Source organism: Semicossyphus pulcher, unplaced genomic scaffold, assembly GCF_022749685.1.
Source record: "Semicossyphus pulcher isolate SPU_LCO1_2020_fin unplaced genomic scaffold, fSemPul1.0.p SCAF_6, whole genome shotgun sequence".
NCBI lineage: Eukaryota > Metazoa > Chordata > Actinopteri > Labriformes > Labridae > Semicossyphus > Semicossyphus pulcher.
In genome coordinates, this window is record NW_027211737.1 from 418,831 (window position 1) to 435,147 (window position 16,317).

Here is a 16,317-nt window from a genome sequence, read left to right on the forward strand (position 1 = left end):
CACAGGGTGTTGTGTGTGATTTATGCGCTGATAAAGTGGTGGGTGATCGATTTGCCTGGCATCGATTGATTTAGTTTCAGCACCACGGCGGTGGACAGCTCCCACTAAGAGCTTCTTAAGAAGCTTCTTTGGATCTTAAGAAGGCAGTTAAGAACGCGTCTGGGAAACACCCCTATCTTAGCGCTCCTTCTTAGCCGAACCCTTCTTAAGAGCCTTCATAAGTCCTTAAGAACGATCGAATCTGAGAAACGCGGGCCTTGTCTTTTCTCTTTGTAAAGACTGGATACTACAGGTCAGAGTGCTGGATCTTGGGTGGAAAAAAAGTGACTTGACTTGCCTTAACTAAGGACTCGACTTGACTTGACTTGGCATAACCTGTGACTTGACTTAACTTGCCCAAGAAAAAACTACTCGAGACTTACTTGAGACTTCAATCCAATCCAATCCATTTTATTTATATAGCACGATTTTAACAAACACAGGGTTCCCGAAGTGCTGCACAGCAAGATAAAAACACAATTAATAACACAACAGAAGCACAATAAAACGATGGACACAAAAGGGTAAAAGTAATAAAATAAGATAAAAACACAAGATCAACACGCTACATGGTATTAAAAGCCAGAGAAAAGAGGTGGGTTTTAAGAAGAGATTTAAAATGCGACAGTGAAGAGGCCTGTCTGATGTGGAGTGGCAGTTCATTCCACAGTTTTGGAGCTGCAACCGCAAAAGCTCGTTCACCTCTTGGACCAAATGACTTGAGACTGACTTGGGACTTGAGCAAAGACTTGGTCACAACACTGGAAAAAGTATTTTAGCTCCAGTCAGGTTTAAGTGGTTTAATGTTTCTTAAGTCCCACACATTGCCTCTTTTTCCGTTTTTAATCATGTAATGTGAAAACTAGCAGGATCAAACAAATCAAATTAAAAAAAATCAACATCATAATCTTTAACTTCCACGGCAATTTATTATCTTACCTCCTCAACATCACCGCAGGTTCAACAAAAAGAAAATATAATAATGTAAATAAATGCACATTACTGTTTTAATGTTCAGTCATGTCATAAAAAAACAATCAAAGGATGAAGCTCTCCTCTCTTCAGAGTCAGAGCCTCTCCACACGCCAGCTGCTGCTTTAACCTCCCTGGATCACCAGCATATCCTCTCTCGACAGAACCAGTGACAGATATCACCAGCACCTGATGAGAGAGACAGAAAATCAGTGTTTACACTCAGACTCTCTTCATCAGCTGTCAGTAATGCAGAACATCCAGTATGAAGACATGAAGTGGAGCTTTTTGTAGCGTAGCACGCTCCTCTCATGTTAACATACTGGGATTCTGTTTCAGAAAGAAGGTTCAACAAACCCTCCGTCTAACCCCGGACTGGGGTTTGATTTACCCTGAGCTGAAAGTCGCTGGCTTTTTGGTTTCAGAACAGCTGATCTGAGTTAGTTCAATCAACCCTGAGTAGGTTCAGCCGGAGCGTGCACACTGACTATAAAAAGCCAGCATTAATGGAGCCCTGATACCACGATTCACCATGGCAACGGTAAACAAAAAGAGGTCCTCCTACGTCACACCGGTGGAGCTCAAAATCCTCATGCGGACAAATAAAGTAACACGGCTACAGCTGCAAAAGAGAGAGCAGCGGCGCGGGAAGAAACTGCTGCTTGTGTAAACGCGCAAGTTTGAACTGGTCTATTTATTTAATATTTAATCACAACTGGAATAGAAGCTAAAATTTACATACATACATTAATTTAGGAGCAATCCAGCAGGACAAAAATGTACATGGAAACATTTAAAAATAAAATACCAGAACATCATTTAAAGGTAAGGCTCAGGCAGAACAGGCTCATGGCTGAACCTCACTTCAATCATAAAGTAAAAATCATTCAGGTGCTGTTTTAATGTGCATTAACCTTATCCCTAACATAATGCTGATTTCACATACATTATGTCCTCTCTGTCACAGTTTCCAATTAAACAAAAAGGTGAGGACCCAGAAGCAGACTTATAAGGATTTAATTAAATAAAAGGCAAAAATGCACAAACAAAACAGAGCAAAACACTTACAAACAAAACCGGGAAAAAGGTAATCCAAGGGAACATGAGGAGGGATCAGGGGAGGCACGAAGATAATCCAGAAAAAGGTCAGGGACATAAACTCACACACGATGGGCGACAAAACTCCAGAGGAAGGACGACAAAGAGCAGGCAACGAGACAGGGGAGCACAAAGACTAAATAAATTTAGGAGGTGAGGCTAATCAGACACAGGTGAGACAATCAAGGGGCAGGCGAAAACAACCAGGGCACGGCACACAATGGAATACACTAAACACAAAACTAAACAATGAGAACTCATGACAGGGAGACAAAGTGACAAGGTAAAGCAAGAAATAATAACTGAACACAGAAATACAAGACAAAAACATAACTAAACTAGAATGACTCATGACACTCTCACCTAAATCCTGTTTAGTTGATTAAACTTAATTGCGTTATTTTTATTTTTTTTACATTGTTCCAATAACTAACGGCTGCTTTTGTATTGGTAGGAAATGAAGAGGACCAAATAAAATGTGACCCATTTGTCTTATCTGAGTGCTCTCGGCAGTGGTGGTGGAAAATCTACAAATGATGACTATTACACAGATTTGTCTTTTGATTATTTTATTATAATTATAAAAGACTTTTACAAAGGGGTCAGAGCAGCACAGAGACGCAACGTTTTGTTTTTTTAATTCGGTAACCGCTCAAACACACGTGTGAGACGGGCTGAATGAATGAGGAAGTCGAATGAGGGTTTTATAGCCTAGAGGGAGAAGACAGAGCGAAACTTGGAGTTTCCTGAAGAAAACCTGCAACCGACCAGGTTAGGTTCACAGACACAGTTACCATAGTAACCAACTCAGAGTTGAAGTTACCTCTCTTTCTGAAATGGCAAGCCCGAGGTTTCCCTCATTTCAGGGTTAGCAAACCCGGGGTTTTCACTAAACCCGCTTTCTGAAACGGACCCCTGGACATACATTTCAGAAAACACTGCTGTAGTATTTTCTGAAATGCTGGTGTGTTTTCTGCAAATACGGCACTTTGAAGTGAGCCGAATCTTATGGCTCCGTTCCTTTCCATTGCAGGTCAAAAGTACAGCTCATCGTTCTTTATGATAAACTCTGTATGACTACAGAGATGTCAACAAAAAAACATGGCAGAGGGCTTTATGTTGCTCATTCACCTCTTTTTCACTATTTTACTTCTCTTGAACTTTTAACCACACGCACCAGTGATGTCACGGTGCACTGATAAATCATTTAATCTCTATTTACAGATTCTACATAGTAGAATCTGTAGGCAGGGATGTGGATTTCTGGGAAGGCAAGTGTTCTGGTTTCCGTTTGAACTACGCTTGTAGTCCGAGTAATATCGGCCACGTATCAGCAGGCTGCGGCAGACGCAGTTAAAACAGTCCGTGAGAAGAGCAAAAGCAGGTGGAACGTTATCCGCCGTAATGCCATCGCGGCTCCCATTAGCATGATCTGACAACGATTTAGCTTCTTATTAATTTCTATAAACAGACTAGATCTAAAATTTCACTTGAGATGAATTCCCTTGACGCTGTGTCACAAAAGCTGTTCAGCATTCAGATTTCCCGACTTCCGCGAAGATGGGATCCGACCTCCGTTCAACAAACAAGCATTTTAAAAGTTTTCTTCTCCTCTTGAGGACAGACCTGACAAAGCTTGAATTTTTACTTCTTACAAATCTGCATCATGATGTTGAAATTTGGGCAAAGGTAAGACCCGTTAATAACAAGTAAATCACAAGGAAACGGTTTCTCTTTCTGTAACAATGCAGCACGCGGAAAAGGAAGTCTTGATTGGAAGTCGTTAACCGGTGTCCCCCGAGGCTATATCGTCTCAGACAACAGCCAATGGGATCTGAGATTAAATCATATAGAACAGGTCTTCATCCCTGCTCCAAGGTGAAAAGTAAAAAAAAACTAGAGGTCAGCAAAACTAAACAAACAAAAATCACAACTTCTGTGTTTGAAGTGATATACGTATCTTTCAGGAAACATTGCTATAAAATAATTTAGGGTGATTGATCTTAGAGTGGAGACCATCTGATCAGTTCTTTAGTGTTTGTGCAACAGATTCAGTCTGCGTTGTGTTGAATAACCGAAGACAATGGCAGTTTTCCAGTCAATCTCTCTTTTATTGCTGGATATCTGAAAATGGTGGATGGACACACACACACACACACACACACACACACACACACAGTGCATGCATGTGGTTAGAGCAGTCGGTGGCTGATTCACATGCTAAATAATACAACATGCATGTTAGCTAGCTGCCACATATCATGGTTAACAGTCAGTCATGTCGTGAAAATCAACAACTGTAGCCATACACATATTAACAGTGTGCATTAAACATACGCTACACATTAACAAGACTAGGTCAAAACCTAGTATGTGGCTGACCGCATCAGGTTAATGTGCGCTTTTGTGGGCAACACTGGAAGCGTGCCGTGAGCGTGACGGATGCATGAAAACATGAAAAAGTCTTCACACTGCTGGCTTGACACGCGCATGTCTCGCACAACTCACGTGCCGAAAATGTATAGAATAGGAGGTTCACCTATTTTTAAGTGCTAGACGCGCGCGGTTCTCGGCCAAAATACACGGTGAAGATGAATTGTGATGAGTCCTATTGATCTCTGACAGCAATATTAACATCTCTTGCTGTAGTAAAAGTCACAGGCATGGAGAGTAAAGTAGCTCAACACTTCTGGTATGCTTTTTCAAAGTAAAAACCCGATCTGGAATTCTGACTCCCCTCGTTTATACACAAGCTTTTATTTTGAAGTGTTTCCTGGGCTGTCTTTATTTGTAACTTTCCCAGAAGGTGATTTGATCTGTAAAGTCACTCACAGGCTCCTTATTGCGGTTCCTGCAAGTATATATGTTAGTAAAAATAAATAAATAACATAGCAATCTCTCCCTCTCTCCCCCAGCTCGCTCTCCGTGTCTTCATCTTGGCACATACAGTTTTCGCTGTGTGTTAATTAAGGTCCTGTTTCTAATGTAAATAAGATTGTTTTGTGTTAAGACCTACCCACGGAAACCTTTAAAACAAAGACCCGAAACTACTCCTGGATATGCACGCTGCAGACATGGTGAGGAGCAGCCCCGCCTACTCCCCGAACAAAGTATCCAGTAACGTGGTGTTTACAGACCGGGATGATGGTGGCACATGCGCCGTCCCAAGACAGGAAGTACACCACAGTTAAACACTTTGTGTCATTCTTTGCTTACTTAACTTGCTGGCATTCCAATGAAAGAACCACGAAACAGGCCAAGGGGAATGATCTATTTCAACTCCGTTACATTCATGGGAGTAAAAACGCAGGTAAGATTTGACGGTCTGTCTCCAAACATCTTGTAATGCGATCAGCTCTAATCCAGCTTTATTTTCTGGACTCCTAAAAATGACAAAATCCGTCTTCACATGCATTCAAACACATGATCACAACGAGCTTCTGGTTGATCTGACTGGCTGTCTGTTTATTATCTTTCTCTATCTTTCTGTCAAATCCTGAAGGCCATCACCGTTCTCCTCTGACAGCTTCACTGATGGAAGCAGGCGCTTGGAGGGAGGGTTGAGAAGGTTTACCAGAAACACTTAAACTTTGCTTTGTTACTAACTGTGATTAGTTTAATGCTGCACAAACCAGCATGGACTGACCCCAAATCTCTACTGACCTCAGAGTCTCCAGTTTACATAGTGGACTCTCCACAAGATCAGACAGCAGCTTCATGTCTGAATCCTGCAGCATGTTGCGGCTCAGGTCCAGCTCTCTCAGATGGGAGGGGTTGGACTTCAGCGCTGAGGCCAGAGAAGCACAGCTCATCTCTGGCAAATTGCAGCCCCTCAGTCTGAATAAATAAAAAAGATTTGGAAATAAAATTCATGAAAAAAATGTGATGTGTTCAAGTTTTAAATGTGTAAATATCAATCAATATGTGTTGATTTTTGTGACGCAATAAAACTAAAGAAATATTTCTACTTCAGCAGGTAAAACTATTGATTTTAAAACAAACATGAGTTCAGAGGTTATTCTGGATACAGTTGTGATCATTTTCTAAAAATCATAAACATTAATTTACTCTAAAAACTGTCAGAGTGTCACAGTCTGCTCCACTCTGCCAGTCTGCCACACCTCCTCATCAGACCAACTCCCTACACCTGTCTCTGCTCCACTCTACCTGTCAGCCACGCCTCCTCATCAGGCCAACTCTCCACACCTGTGAGAGCCCTGGCTGCATTTAAGCCTGCTCCTGTCTCTGCTTCAGTGCCAGATTGTTCTTGTATTATGCCTGACTTTCCAGCGTTTTTCCCCGGACTGATCACCTGTTGCCGACCTCGTCTGTCCCCGACCTGCCTGCCTCGTCTCTGCCCTGGATATTACCTCAGCCTTCTGTCTTCGACCACGAGTTTCGCCTATTCCCTCCTGGTTACACACCTACTCGGCTCTGTGGCTACACAGCTCACCACTGGACCTGTCTGCCAGCTAGGTAATCCACCTGTTGTTGGCTTTGCCTTCAGTCAGCGACACCAGGCTCCCTCCTTCTCAGATCTCGCAGAAGATCACTGTGAGCCAAGACTTTTCACCCTGCCATTGTATAAACTGTTAAAGACTGCAGTGAATAATAAAGGTCATTACCGACTGATATCCCGTCTGCCTGTGCTGCTTTTGGGTCCTCACCATACCCGTTACACAGAGGACACTTTCTATGGTTTCTTTAACAAACAGAAGTCTTTTGTGACTACAGAATAAATTTAGTTTAAAAAACATGAAAATATGAACAACACAGAATCTATACGGTCATGGATGCGAGTTATTTATGAACATGAGTTTGGGTCAGTAGTTAATTAAACACGAGATCTACTAAAGTAACAGAGAGTCAATGAACTGACCTCAGAGTCTCCAGTCTACAGTTTGGACTCTGCAGAAAACCACACAGCAGCTTCACTCCTGAATCCTGCAGCTCGTTGTTACTCAGCTCCAGCTCTCTCAGATGGGAGGGGTTGGACTTCAGAGCTGAGGCCAGAGAAGCACAGCTCATCTCTGACAAATTGCAGCCACTCAATCTGAATAAAGAATAATTGTGTAACATAATTACATCAGTTAAAGGATAACTTTGGGATTTTTCAACCTAGACCCTATTCCCATGTGTTTGTGTGTAAGTGACTAGTGGAGACAACAATTATTGAAATCGATCCAGTATTCAGGGAGGGAGCACCGGCCATCAGCCGCAAAATGAGATGCAATGTAACTAAACGGGGCACCGCACATACGCCAATATACAGCCACTACAAGTCCTTGTTTTTGCTACTGACAGGCTCAGATCGTTATAAGTGTCTGACAACACTGTGGCAGCCATGCTACTTTACCTTATGCTCTCTGTTGTTGTCTGTAACCAAGTCTCGCTCACGGAGAAGTCTCGCGCAAGATTGTAGTTGTTGCAGGAAGAAGATGAGAGGAGTGAGTCGTAGAAATCAGATAAATCTTCAGCCATGACAATCTTTTAGATAGCACTGAGCAACGCTTTCTGTAGTCCAACACAACAAACGGCACGTCTCCCTATTTGTCTTCTCTCACTTCTCTCTCCTACTACTAAATACTGTAAAATACAACAATTAAAATAGCTCTTATTTATATTAACTACAACATGCTGCTACTTCAATAAAGTTTTAGTGACTTCGCCTCTTAAACTCTTCCAGCTCCACCAGTGGATCAGACGGTACAAACTCATGTTGAGCAGCCAAACACATAAAAACTGATTTAAGATTCACTTCATGATCCAGAAGCTTCCAAAGAAGCCAAATATATCAGGATAAATTGTTGATAAATGTGAACCAAATAAGTCTGTATTAATTCTTTTACTAATAGAGAAGTCCTGAAATCAAAGCATCTACAGTTAGAACTATTCAGTCAGTATCAGCATCATGACTTACAGCTTCATCCAAAATGTTGTAAAAACAAGTACTGAATATATCTATCGTCATCTGATGGTCATTTTAATTTAGATTTTTTTCTTAAAGTCGATCTGAAACATTTCGAGAGTATCTAGCTTCCGTATCATGACATATTTCCAAGTGAAACAGGACGCGTTATTATGATTGAACGTTACGTGTGGCCAGTTTCGGTTTTACCCTGCTCTCTCTCTCTCTCCCTGTCTCTAAGGTCTCCCTCCTCCTCCCTGAGCGCTCATTGCACTCAGGTGTGCAGCAGGCGGGAGGAGGAGGAGATATAGAGGCTGTTCAGACCTGGTATTATCAACATTATCATATGTGTCCTGGGTGATCCGATCACAAGTGGTCAGCTCTAAGCACAGCAGTTCACACCTAGCATTACCGAGCCCCTCAAATGTATCTTTCTGGGAACAATGGTCCATCGCATGGCTGGCCCAGCATCTTCCCGTCTTTTGTTCATTTTGGCGGGGGTCTCCAGCTCCTTTTGTTTCCACTTAGTGTATTCATGATCTTTTGACCATTTTTGGGTTCAATAAAGCCTGTGGGTTTAAATGTTTATCATTTGTGTGGTGTCCTTCTTTAATATTTTGATTTATTTTTGTCTTTAATTAGGGAGGCCATAACAGAACATGAATGAGGTTTAATCATTATTTAAACATACAAGAGTTACAATAGTAACAGAGAGTCAGTTAACTGACCTCAGAGTCTCTAGTCTACAGTTTGGACTCTCCAGACCATCACACAGCAGTTTCACTCCTGAATCCTGCAGGTTGTTTTCACTCAGGTCTAGCTCTCTCAGATGGGAGGGGTTGGACTTCAGAGCTGAGGCCACAATTTCACAGTGAGTCTTCAATATTCCACAAAAGGAAAGTCTGTCAAAAAAATTACAAAATACATTATTAGGAATTAATAGGAAATATAAAATGTTATTGAATTGATGCATTTGAAGACTAAACAGTTTGACATATCTGCTTTTCACATTAGTTGTTAATCTCTCCCATCAGCAGACTTTTAACCTTTGTTTTCTTTAATCTTGTAGATAAAGGGACTGACAATAATTAACATTTAGGTTCACAGACGTCTCAGTGTCATTTGTAGGTGGACCTACTAGATATAGTTGGGCTCACGTCCATTCACAGCTCCAGTTCTGGAACCAAACTCCTAGAGTGAGGCTGGACTCTCCTTTTCTGGAGTTGCCCAGGGTGAAAGGCGCAGGGCGGGTGTGGGGATACTTACAAGCCCCTGGCTGAGTGCCGCTATGTTGAGGTTTTCCCCGGTGAACTAGAGGGTCGCCTCTCTGTGTCTACAAGTTGCGGCGAGGAAGGCTCTGACTGTGGTTTGTGCTTACACACCAAACAGCAGCATGGAGTAGGGCTGCAGGATTAGTTGAAACAAAATCACAATCGCGATTCATACTGCCACGCAATCTCATTTCTAAATGATTCTGCCACATTTTCGTTTGGGACATCAGCTGCATCAAAACAAGCGCTCCCCCTTTCTCCCTCAACAAATGACAACACAGCATTACACCACAGGATGCATTGCGGCAGTAACTGGCCAAAACAAACCCATGTGTGAGCCAGTCGGAGACACCAGCAAATGACAGTGTGAGTAAAGTTGAGTGAGGAAACCTTACACTGCCTTACTGTCCTTACTAAGGACAAAGAAAATGACAAAATGAATCCAGAAGATGGTGGTGAGAACGAAATAAGGAATCTGACCAACTAATACGATGTGGTGCCGTACTTTCTTGTTTTTGTAGTTTTTGGAGTACTTTTATTGGTCCAATTCCCGTCCTGGCAGAAGCAAGCCAAGGCTCGATTGTTAACACCAGGGATCAGCTGATGGGACTCCGGAACAGCGGTGTTACCGGCGAGTGACCTGAAATCCCCAAGGAGTTAAGAAGGAAATACCAGGGCTGTAGAGCCGGTAGGAGGCCATGGCGAAGGAACTGTAGGTTCTGTGAACTGTCCATTTGTGTAACCACAGCATTAACCAGCACCGGAACGAGGTGCCGCTGTTAACGGGAATACTCTCAATCATAAACCACCCCGCGTAACGGAGCCTCGATCATCCCACCGACATTATCTGTGACATGAGTAGCTCCGTTGCGTGAGGTGGCTTATAAATCAGAGTATTACTGTTAACAGCGTCACCTCGTCCCAGTGCTGGTTAACGCTGGGGCTACATAAATGGACATTTCACGGAGCGGACATGCTGTTTACTGCTACACCTGCACCCCCCCTGCCTGAGGTTGTGTGTGCCAACAGTAAGCAGGTGACGTGATTTTTCGTTTCATTTTTATTTTATTTTTTATTTAACCTTTATTTAACCAGGTAAAAGCTTGTTGAGATATAGAATCTCTTTTTCAAAAGTGACCTGGCCAAGAGGCAGCAGAAATTTTACAAAACACAACACCACGAATATCATAACAACACAAACAACATTCGCACAGTGAATAAAATAAAGAACAAAAAATTTCAAAGATAGTTTTAATGAGAGTACCATCTGATTTAAAAACAGTGACAAAGCCCAATGCTTTCGCATTCCTTCATTCTCAGGGTTTCAGCAAAGCTGTCAAGTGGGATCAAGTCTGACAATTTTAATTCAGCTTGCAGTGAGTTCCATGCAGAGGGAGCAGCATACCGAAATGCCCTTTTCCCCAGTTCTGTGAGGACACGAGGGACTGTCAGAGTAAAAAAGTCATTGGATCGTAGACTATAATGTCCATGGTTCCTAACAAGGTGAACGCCAAGGTAGGATGGGACCAGACCAAGTAAAGCCTTATAAATAAAAGTCAACCAATGAGTGGATCTTCTGACAGACAGGGATGACCAGTTTGCTTCTTTGTACAAAGTGCAATGATGGGCCAGATTCTTGAATCCAGTGACAAACCTCAGAGCACAATGATACACAGTATCCAGTGATCGTAAACATGTGACTGGTGCATGCATGTACAGTACATCACCATAGTCAAGCAATGGAAGAAAGGTTGCTGACACAAGGCATTTCCTTGCTCCATGAGAAAAGCAAGATCTATTCCTAAAGTAAAAGCCCAATTTGACTTTAAGTTTAGAAACTAAACTTGAAATGTGGGACTTGAAAGTCAGACCTTGATCAACATGGAAACCCAGGTACTTATAACATGAGACCAGCTCAATGGCTGTACCCTTGCAAGTTAAAACATGGACATTTTTTGACAGCACAGAAGCCCTGGAAAACAACATGACCTTCGTCTTATCAATGTTCACAACCAGCTTCAGCCTTTGCAGCCGGGCCTGAACAACATCAAAGGCCGATTGTAAAAGAGTGAAAGCTTCCACAACAGATGATGCAAAACAATAAATTATTGTGTCGTCTGCATAAAAATGATACAAGGCATCTGACACATTGTTACAGAGATCATTTATATAGATAGAGAACAAAATGGGCTCTAGCACCGACCCTTGAGGTACCCCCTTTGAAACCCTCAAAAATGTTGATGAAGACCCTGCCATCTGGACACATTGTGATCTACCCAATAAATAATTTCTGAACCAAGAAACTGCATGCTCTGATAGGCCTTTTTTATGCAGTGTATCAATTAGGATGTTATGATCCACAGTATCAAACGCCTTGGATAAGTCTATAAATAATGCTACGCACACTTTCTTTAAGTCCAATGCTTCAATGATGTCATTTAAAACCTTAAGGGCCGCAGAAACTGTGCTGTGTTTCTTCCGAAAGCCAGATTGGTATCTTGATAAGATGCTATTTTTCTCAAGGAAATCCTTTAGTTGATTGCTAACAAGTCTTTCGAATACCTTTGCTAAGATGCACAGCTTCGAAATCGGTCTGTAATTGTTCACAATTGAGGGATCGCCTCCTTTTAGCAAGGGAAGAACGAAGGCAGACTTCCATATACTTGGAACCTCACTGTTAAGAAGACTGAGATTATACAGATTTGATAAAGGCTGAGCAATGAAGTCCGCAGCCAACTTAAGAAAATAGGGTTCAAGCTTATCAGGAACGGCAGATTTCTTTGGGTCCAGCTGTTTCAGCTCTCTAGATACATCAGCAGCAGATATAGGAAGAAACTGAAATGGGGCTTCCACATTTTCTTTACAAACAGGCAAGACATTACCGTTATCAGCAAGAGAATCAGGACTGTTTGACATGTGACTAGATTCAAATAAAAAACCTGCAGAAATAAAATGCTTATTAAAACAGTTTAATATCTCTGACTTATCAGTCATCACACATGAGCCTTTTTTGATAAAGGATGGTAATTCGGTGGAGGGAACCTGGCTGGAGAAAGACCTGATCGCTTTCCAAAACTTTTTTGGGTCATTTAAGTTTTTACTGGTTTCCGAGAGGTAGTACTCTGCCTTTGCTCTTTTAATAGCCTGAGTACAGCGATTTCTTAGCTGTCTAAAACTGAGCCAATCAGCATCAGTTTTACTTTGTCTTGCTCTGGCCCAAGCATTGTTTCTATCTCGAAGAAGACTATTTAGCTCAGGAGAAAACCAGGTATTATTGCGACCTTTTACTCGCAATTTGTGAAAAGGAGCATGTTTGTTTAAAATATTCAGGAAACCATCAGAAAAGAATTTCCAGGCCAGTTCGACTTCACCAATAAGGTTAAGTCTACTCCAATCAAAATGATAAAGATCATGAAAGATAGCTTGCTCACAAAAACGCTTAAGGTCTCTTTTGATAAGCAGTCGGGGCTTGGCTTTAGGGAGCTTAGCCTGCCTGACAGTTGCAATGACACAATGGTCACAATGGCCCAGAGTATTTATGAGGAGCATTTGTCAAGATTAGATCAAGTAATGATGACTTCTCGGGACATTTAACATTTGGGCGAGTTGCTGCCTCAACAAGTAGTGTCAGATTAAAAGAGTCACAAACCGATTTAAGGGTGTCTGATGCTGAAGTCAACCAGTCGCAGTTTAGGTCCCCCACTAGCAGTAGCTCATTTGAGTCAAAATTTGACAAATAATGTGATAATGAGGTTAGGGCTTCAGCACAAGCAGAGGGTGGTCTGTAGCATCCAATAATGTTGATAAATTGACCCTGAGCAAGATCAAGTTTTAAAGCCAGCAGTTCAATTTGCTTGCAGATAGACACTGAGGATAAAAGACCAATATGAAATTTGTTTTTTGCATATATAGCGCCTCCTTTCCTGGGGTGATCACAGCAATGTACAGTGTACCCTTTTATACTGATATCTTTATCTGGCACTGACTTACGAAGCCAAGTTTCAGATACAACAATAATATCAGCATCTGTTGAGCAGGCCCAAATTCTGATCAAATCAATTTTTGGAAGCAAACTACGAAAATTAATATGAATAATACCGAGACCAGACCTGACTTTGAACTCATCTGGTGTGGAGATACAGTAAAGACCTGGCCCAGGATTTGAATGCACATATCCTGACATTAAAAGCAGTAGAAGAATGATGTACCTTTTCTTTAGAAGGTTACTACATGAGTGACCAGAATCATAACTTTTTGTCTTACTGACATGAGCACAGAGACAATCATCTGTAAATGTAAAATTTTCCCTCAATACAGAGAGGTAAGCAAACGAAAGCAACATCTCAAAGTTAAAATAATCTGGAAACCAAAAACTCAAATCTGACTCAGCGTTTGAGTAAGGTAGTGTTTCACCCACAACACCGGGTCTCACCAATGGGGAGTAAATAGTCAAGCTTCCGCTCTGGTTTAAGGACCCAGAGTCACACAATGAAAGTGCAGAAAGCAACACCAAAAGCAATGTCATTGTAACAGTTAAAATCAGATCCTACCCAGTAGTGGACAGAGGCAGTAGCTGTAACAGGGGCAGGGTTGGCTTGCTTCCGTAGGCTAGCTGCCACAGGTCTGGTGGAAGCTGGCTGCTACAGGACTGCTGGAGGCTAGCTGCTGGAGCTGCTGAAGGCTAGCTGCTGATGGCAGAGCAGGTGGTTGGAGTAGGCCTCAGGCTGCAGAGCAGGGTGGTTGGAGCAGGCCTCAGGCTGCAGAGCAGGGTGGTTGGAGCAGGCCTCAAGCTGCAGAGCAGGGTGGTTGGAGTAGGCCTCAGGCTGCAGAGCAGGGTGGTTGGAGTAGGTCTCAGGCTGCAGAGCAGGGTGGTTTGAGCAGGCCTCAGGGAGCAGTGCTGGATGGATGGACTGGGCTCAGGACAAGCTACAGCCAGCAAACCAGTCCACTCAAGCAGAGAGAACAGGCCAGAGTATACAAGGCAGATCAGCCTTCCAAAGCAGACAAAACTACCAGTCCACAGATCTTCAAGAGTTTGTTTCATTAGCAGAAAAGCCTTCAGTGAAAGGATTTAAGAACATATACTAAAATCCAATAGGAAATACTAAAAACACATTTAAACAGACAGACACCTTACAGAGACAATAGAGGTGCTGCCATCTTGGATTGCCATCGTGAAGTGACTGTCGTGGCTGATCAGGCTGATTAAACATACATTTGATCATCAATAGCAATGGCTGATGACATACCGTATTAATAAAACAACTGCAGCCCACAAGTCTAGTCAGTATTTGTTTAATAATTATTATAAGCAAATGGACTTAAAAGTCCCAAATAATTAACGGTATGATTGTTAATTGTTTATATGTACATAAAACACACTGCGTTTATCTGGTATAATTTCCTGTATTTTTTATTTATTGCATTAATATGACAGAACAAAAATATATCTTATCTTATCTTATATATCATGTATGTTTTTTTACAGTATCGTGCAGCCCTAATTCTATTCTATTCTATTGTTTTCATGTTAATTTTCAGGTTCATGAAGCATTTGTGACTTAAGCACTTAAAATAGGAGCATCATGCCGGGAACACACCGGACGCCGAAGCGTCGCGAATAGCCGCGGAGCGGAGCCCGTTTCCTTTCGGCGCCCATGTTAACTGATTGTGTCGTTCACACCAGACGCGCCGCAGCGCGCACCTCCGCGGCCGGCTCGCGCCCTGCAGCGATCGTTTCGGCGTCTGGTCTATTTTTTGCGCGAGCCGCGAGCGATCGCGTCAATCCTGGCAGTTAGTCACACATGAAACAACGAGAGAATCCGGTCAATTTTCAAAATTACAACAATTTTCAAAATAACACCGCGATTGACAAATGCAATGTTATATTTGTGTGCTTTTATATATTTGTCAGTATCTAAACAGAGCGCGAGAGAGATGAAGATACACACAGACACACACACACACACACACACACACACGGACATAGACGCAGACACAGGCACACACACACACACACACACACACACACACACACACAAGAAAGAGAGAGACACAAAGTGGACTGGCTATAGAGGGTGCGGGCGGGGTGTCAAAACACACACGTAAACAAAGAGAGAGCAAGAGAGAGAGAGCATGATTAAAAAACAGCTCCAAATGTGAGTAAACGACAGCTGAGGAACGGGGCGCTTGTTGACCAGCGCGGAGAAATGCGCGTCTGGTGTGAACGGAAGTGCTCCGGCTCGCGCGCGATTTTCGTTGCGCGGCACTTCGCAGCGCTTCGGCATCCGGTGTGTTCCTGGCGTCATTCTGTTGTCCAAAATTGTTGTGCTGGTCCTATACACCAAAGATCGACTTTGTTGTCGTATCATCAGGTCTGCGGTCGTATGTTTTGGACACTCGGGTGATGAAAGAAGCAGATCTGTCAGTTGATCTGTCAATTGATTTTAGTCAAATTAGTGAATTGGATCAGATGGTGGGGGAGGCTGCCAGACACACCAGGTATACCTAAACGTGTAGTGAGGGTGAACTGGGAACGTTTGGTGGAAGCCCCTGTCTGTGAGGTCTTCAACTCCCTCATCCGGAAAAATTTCTCGTGCATTCTGGAGGAGGTTGGGAACATGGAGTCCGAGTGGAAGCCTCCATTGTGGAAACTGCTGAGGAGTTGTGGCCAGAAGGCTGTAGGTGCCTGTTGTGGTGGCAACCTATAACCCGTCGGTGGACACCAGCAGTGAAGGAAGCCGTCTGGCTGAAGAAGGAGGCCTTTCACCCGTCGATTCCACAGGATCCGTCTCCGGTGCGTTCCGTGTGCGCCACAACCTCTGGAGTCGATCGCGCCCATTCAAGTCAATGATTGTGATTCCACAGCACGCGCCGCGTTCCGTCTCCCCCACGTCCCAGAAGCATGTCTCTGCTCTGCTCCGCTAAAGATATGAGCCTGGCCTATTTTTGACGGAGGCCGCTTCAAACACGCGTCAAGCTCAACAGAGCAGATCGTTCCAAACAGGAAGGCACACAGGAAAGCAGCAT

At 42.9% G+C, this 16,317-nt stretch overlaps 1 pseudogene; it reads right to left on the reverse strand.

Annotated features, from left to right (window-relative positions):
• Nucleotides 1-14,461, reverse strand: part of LOC138609697 (ribonuclease inhibitor-like) — a 38,579-nt pseudogene extending 24,118 nt beyond the window's left edge.
• Between the last annotated feature and the right edge of the window lie 1,856 nt (nucleotides 14,462-16,317).